Source organism: Semicossyphus pulcher, unplaced genomic scaffold (assembly GCF_022749685.1).
Source record: "Semicossyphus pulcher isolate SPU_LCO1_2020_fin unplaced genomic scaffold, fSemPul1.0.p SCAF_14, whole genome shotgun sequence".
NCBI lineage: Eukaryota > Metazoa > Chordata > Actinopteri > Labriformes > Labridae > Semicossyphus > Semicossyphus pulcher.
The window spans coordinates 7,056,991-7,063,610 of record NW_027211648.1 but is presented as its reverse complement, the minus strand read 5'-3'; the positions used below and the strand labels follow the sequence as shown (position 1 = coordinate 7,063,610).

General features: G+C 39.4%; 1 long non-coding RNA gene across 1 annotated transcript; it reads left to right on the top strand.

Moving 5' to 3' along the window:
* LOC138591344 (uncharacterized) lies at positions 1-6,485 on the top strand. The gene is made up of 4 exons (XR_011308078.1): positions 1-264; positions 1,748-1,844; positions 2,600-2,718; positions 4,463-6,485. It is a non-coding gene; the product is annotated as an uncharacterized lncRNA (long non-coding RNA).
* The last annotated feature ends 135 nt before the right edge of the window (positions 6,486-6,620 follow it).

The window sequence follows — 6,620 nt, the reverse complement described above, 5'->3', positions numbered from 1 at the left end:
CGGTGTGTGTTGTGTCTTGTTGCTGTGAACGAGATATTTTAGGAGGCTGGAGAGCAGAGAGCGTCTCACCCCGGAGGAGCTCAGAGACTGTCTGTGTGCGGGAACCGAGGGAGGCTCTGCTAGACTTCACACCGAGCTGGAGCGTCGCAGAATCGGTGTAAAGACGGTAAATGTCGCGGCAAGGACCGGAGGACATCCACGGAGAGAGAGGCTTTAAGTGGGATTTACTGAACCGCTGCTGCTGCTGGACAGATTTATTTATAGGTAAGACGCTTAAATGTGCATTTAAAAGATTTATTGGTGGTAGTTTAGCATGTAAAACAGCAGCTAATCGTTTCCTAGCTTAGCGTTAGCAAGTTTATTTGTAGCCTAGAAGAAGGCAAAGGTGAAGAAACAGAACTTTAAATAATACAACATGTGAAAGTGTAAAATAGAATTAAAGTAGAAAAAGATACACTTAAAAATATAAAGATTTTGTAATTTAAAACACAAGCTGTCATCAATGTCCAGTAAAATATTGGTATCCTAAATGTGATGGTCTGGAATATCCAAAATAAGTGATAAATAAACCAATTAAAACCCCCATTTTATTATACAATGCACTGTCATAAAGCAAAAATCTGTGTTGTTTTCTTAGCTCATGTAAAATGTTGATAATTTGGTCTCAATGTGTAGTTAAAAGTCCTGAAAAATCCAGTTCATTTACCCTTAATTCACACACATTAAAGGTGGTTTTAAGGTAGCAAAATAAGGTATTATTAAGGAACCTCACTCTCAGACACTTTTGCTTGTAGTGGAAATATTTGCGGCAGAGGAGCATTTATAGCAAGTGTTGCATCCAAACACACACACACACCCTTCCCACGCAGCCTCCCTCTCTTCATGCATCCATCATCGTGCATCATTCTCCCACAGATGAAATATTCAGGCTGCAGTTGGATGTTAAAAAACTGTGTGAGTCACTGCAGCAGCTTGAGGGGAGCCGGCGCGAACGTTGCGCAACAATAAACCTTCCCACTCTGTGTTTATGTTGAATTGATTGATTGATTTGTGGCATTTTAAATAACATCCCAACCACGCACACACTTGACATAACACATTCATACACACGCACATACAAACCACTCTCTCATCTCTCCCTCTTCTTGAATGTTGATATGATTTTTGTCCTCTAATGCAACGACATTAGAGGGTCAAATAAGGATATTATACAGCAGTGCATGCTTGTGAGTGCTTTTAATGTGGAAATATGTAAAATAACATGCAGATGTATTAATAAAAATGACTAAACCTTCTGAATATATTACATTTCATACAAACAAATAAAACTAACATCGTCTTTCTCATTATTTTTGAAGATATGTTTATATTTTCTGTCTTTTCTGTCGCTTAAAATGAAATGAAAATTGTATTTCAAATTCTCTACTTCAGAAATAAAAGTGGGAAATTTCAAGTTCTTCAATTTAAAAGGAAGGTGGCGTAAATAACAACTTTATTATTTGTAAGTGTCAGATATTGATAAGTAAATCCAGGTTCCAAAAATGACACATTGAATCCAAAAATTCAAGTTAAAAAAGAGCACAGATTGAGCCTTCAAATCTGAGCTTGGCTGCTTTGACAGCTTACAGTCACATCTTCTGTTTGCTTTCTACACTCATGCTCAGATGTTTTGGTCTTCCTCCTCCTCCTCCTCCTCTTCCTCCTCCTCCTCCTCACTCGTCTCTCTCTCTCTCTGTTTTCCCTGCAGGAGCCTGAGGGCGATGTGGAGGCTCAGATCACCTCAGACACACTGATTCCGACTCCAGTCAGAGAGCTGAGCGCCGGCTGTGGACCGTCAGCAGCAGGTAATCAGAGCTACTATCTGTTACAGCGGTGACTTCACAGCGGGTTTCCACTGGCCTGTGTAGTTTTGGGGACTTGTTGAAGACAGGGAAAGCTTGATATTGTCAACATTCTAGTAAAAAGCACTCCCAAAAAATAAGCCACTTTAGCTGCTAAATGCTTTGCTTTCTTCACGAAATGTTCTTTAACTGTGTCATTCTGTTGTCTGTTGTTGGGTAGGGATTGTTGCTGTTAACAGATGATGCTAGCTAATGAGACTAATGAGAGCGATTGGGTTAGTTGGTTTGGTTTAGCTTCTCCATTATGAACCACCCAGACAGTTTCTGCTTGTTTCCAAAGAGTCTGTTTTTATGCTCCTCATACCCAAAACAATACATTCGCAAAAGCGTACACAACAATCAGTCAAAAGATGCTTAAAGTACAGCTGAAGGGATCAGAAAACCTGAGGGATTATTCTTTATGGGGTTATCCCTACAAGTGACACCTGTCACATCACGCAGCCATGGATTGATATCGATTAATTAAGGATGAATATGGATTACAGACAACGCTTTAAAGGTTAACCTGAAAACCCTCATTAATCTGGTTTCACTGCAGACTTTTATTGTTTCTAGTTCTTCAAAAAAAGGCACCATGAGTCTTTTCTTGTACTACTGTTTCAAACGTCAAGAATTAACTTCGGTTAATTAATTCAGACATGATTCCCAGTGTCCCGTCTCTTAAATTTGTAGTCTAATCTCTAATTTGTTTGTCCCAGCAGCCCCTTCCCTGTGAGAGAGACCAAACCATTCAACAACGTCGAAAGTTGCTTACTTCAAGAGGAAATATGCGGAGGAGGAGGATTTACACGGAGGCCTACATGGATATTTTCAAAAAGTATGAACCTCGTCTTTTCTATTCTATTCTCCAGATATGTCCGCCATTTTATTACTGAAAGGTAACCTTGATAAGCTCATTCATTCTGCTTCATTTTCATCATTCTTGACCCTCGCTATGTCCCCCATCAGTGCTTCTTTCCTATATGTTGTCCTTCAGCTTCTGTCACCACATACAAAAGTGTCAATAGTAATAGTCCACTTTTTCTCTGCTTCTACACAGATGACACTTTTCTGTTCGTGACAGAATTCAAATTGAAATCCAGATGACAGTTCAGCTTTAGTTCTGTATAGGCAAAGATTTTGCTAATCATAGTTTCACCTGTTTGGGAATCAAACAATGTTGTGGACACAAATAACATTTTATTTTTCATGTAGTATAACCTTGAGTGAATATGCAGTGTCGTATTAGCAAAGACGAACAACAAAAACAGCTGGCTAAGTTTTATTCACTAGCTAACGTGCTAGCTCATGTTGCAGTCTTGCTCCTGTCCAAAACAAAATAACTTCCCAAAAGTTTTCAAGACAGATCTATAACACACAGTCCTTGTTAAAAAATAAAATAAATATGAAAAACATGAGAGTGTAGCAACACAAGGTGTAAAGAAAAATGGTTTCTAAAAATTAGCTAGCTACGTAAGTTGACGTATCTCTTTACTGCTTTACTAGCTAAGACAAGCATGGCCACACAAAATGTTCTTGATAATGTTAACTGGAAATGAGCTTAAATTATCAGAGTGGATTTGATCAATTTACATTTTTATTATCAGCTTTAGAGACATGATTTTGATTGAAAACTGGGTTCTTACAGATTTAAGGGTGTGCATGTGGAACTTTGACTTTCCCTAAAGCCATCAAAATTGCCATATATTTTCAAGTCGTTTTCATGTCATTTCCCCTTTAAGTAACATTATTTATGCCCTAAAAAGTTGTCGTTCTGCAGTACATAGTTAAAGAGCAGCTCCAGTCATGTTTTAAGACATATAAAACGCTCTGCTTGAAATAATAAATTGTGTCTGATATGTTTTTTTGTGCAAAATACGTTTAATTACCTTGTAAAAATCCTCCCAAGGCGTCTCCTCCTTCTCCCTTTTTAAAATACATGAATCTGCATAGTCCCCGCCCACTATGCAAATTTTCAACCTCCCCTCTGTCGCAAAATCAAAACACGTCTCTGCCATCGTTTAGTGGCAACTTGTTGAAACTTAGCTAGCTTGAAATGTTGTAATTAGCAGTAGTAACGTTAACGTTAGTAGTCAGTAGTGAGTTTGCATTAATTACAATGACAATTACAGCTGGCTCGCGCACGTGAAGTGGTTGCCATAGGTTACACATAATGATATGCATAGCGTCACCCCGTCCATAAACAGGATTGGCTCCTTAGGTTTGTGACGTCTCAAACCTGCCAATCTGAAAACGTGTTGTTCAGCCTGTCCTTGGTACACTGCAGTTTAAAAGCAGACAGGCCCAGCCGTGGAGATGAGTGCTTATGTTGTCGCTGATATGTCTTGTAGCACATGAAGAACACCACATGGAGATGTTTACAAGGGGAAAAACTGGAGGGGGTCTTGTTTTAGATCAGCTGTGCTGGAGCTTTAACACAGAGACTTTTATCTTCTTGCACATGAAAACATCTACGCTTGTGCTCCGATATCTGACCTCCAAACTGCTATGGATTTGTCAAGAGTTAAGTAAAGATTTAAAAGCACAAACTAATCTCCTGCCTCTGTGTTTGTCATCTGCAGCACCTGATACTGCAGGAGGACCGGAGCTGCATCCTGAAGCTCTCCCTGGAGAAGCTGAGGTTCCTTGAGGACCCAGAGGCCTACCTTCGGCGCTCCGTCCTCATCAACAACCTGCTGAGGAAGATCCACCATGAGGAGGAGGAGCTGGAGGCCGAAGAGGAGGAGGAAGAAGATGAGGTAGAAGAAGAGGAAGAGGAAGAAGAAGAAGAGGAGGTCATAGGAGAGAGGGGACAGCGGCGACTGTTGTACTCGGACAGGAAGAGGGTGAAGGTGCTGGTGATGGACTGCTGCTCTCCGGCGTTCGGCCTGGAGGAGCTGCAGCATTACCGGCTGGTGCCCTGTTACCCTTCAGCTGGATGCCTGTACAGCTTGGGTACCTGCACAGGCCTCGCCCCGAACCACCACCAGGTCCTTCTGTACAACCTGGACGACAACGGCTGACTGTCCTGTCCTCGCTGGCATGCCTCTTTTCAGAGCTGGGAAATACACCGTCAGCACATGTTACGGGCATGCAGACGTGTACTGTTCCCCTTGTCTTTCTCAAAAAACCTTTGTGGGACAAATGTCATGGGGTCTGCTTTGTTTGCCACCAGGATGTCCCCTCTCGTTGTCATCTTACTAAGACACAGCGGTGGACTGAGACTCTAAAAAACCCTGTTTGTCTTCTGCATCAGGATCAACAGGGTCTCTGATGTCAAATGCAAACTCTGTTGCAGCCTCACTGCCATTTCTTATAATTTGAGAGACCTAAAGCAGGCAGGAATTTTATGCTGTTGATGTTGTGTTTTTATTGTTATTGTTGCTCATGTGAACCGTGAGCATATTCAGGGATCTACAGACTGCAGGCTACTTTTAATGCACCTTGGCTTGCGTGGAGAATATGCGCTGATAAGCTTCTGTTATCTTTTTATGCTACTGTGTGATTTATGAACTATTCTGTGTAACATTCCCTGGACTGTGTGAATTGTCAAGCCATGTCAAGATCTTACATTCTCTGAGGTGCGTTTACTGCCTGTGGGAAGACTGTTTCTTTCTCTGTATTTGACGTCCTGTGTTCATTCAATATGCTGTCAGTTATTTTCATTTTGCATCACTTGGCTGCCCTCTGCTGGGAGAAGAATTCATGTTGCGTTCAAGTCTCACAGTGATGGTGAATGAGAAGAATGTAAGTCCCCCTGTTTAGCATTTATAAGCAGCAAATAAACATTCAATAAATGGTTTGTAATCAAGCATATATAGAAGGTTTCCTTTGATGTATTTTTCATCAACAAATGAAGACTGGTGTATAACGAAAGGACATATAATAAATTGCAAATATAATCATATAAAATATGTTTTTATAGGAAGGATTGTTGATAAATATGGTGCATTTATAAACACTTAAAACAGCCTTATAATTGTGTACTACTCCATTTTTTTGTTATTAAATAATTAATTAAATGCTATTTACTGCTTATAAAGCCAAATAATTGCTTTTTCATTTATTTAAAAAAGGCAAATTGCATCTCTTCTCATTCTCCTCTCCTCTAAGAAGTCATAGAAAACTTTTTTGTACAACCAAATATTTTGTTTTATGAATACTTTTTAGGCCTTTCTTGTTTTAAAGCTGACTTTCACTGAGAAGAATGTCTTTAAATTGGTATTAAACTTCATATAATTATTCCTGAGTCATAACTGCAGCTGCAATGTTGTCACAGGGACAAAGTATTTCTTACAAACTGACTAATCTGCTATATGACAACAATGATTAATGATTCATCCTTTTTCTGTGTCCCTTAACGTGTCTTAGTGTTCAGTCTCTGTCCAGATGTTTTGGGTTTAAAAATTTGCATCTTGATAACAATCACTACTGAAGAAGAAAAAACAACAGTACTGCAGGCAACCATTTAAGAGAAGCTTGATATTTTAAAACAAGAATTTATATTTTGATGAAAATGCATATTCCATATTTAAGGAAAACTATTTTGAAAAAGGGCCATTCAACTTTTTTTCAGGTGATTGATTATCAATAAAGTATGTACGTGAGAATGTTTTGATGCATTTTGTTTAGTGACACTATCCATCCATTCATTCCTCCATCGTCGTTTGTTTATATCCTTTTAAGAAGTTTATTTAAAAAAACGTGGAATCGTGCCACAAAAATAATTGGTTGAAGAGT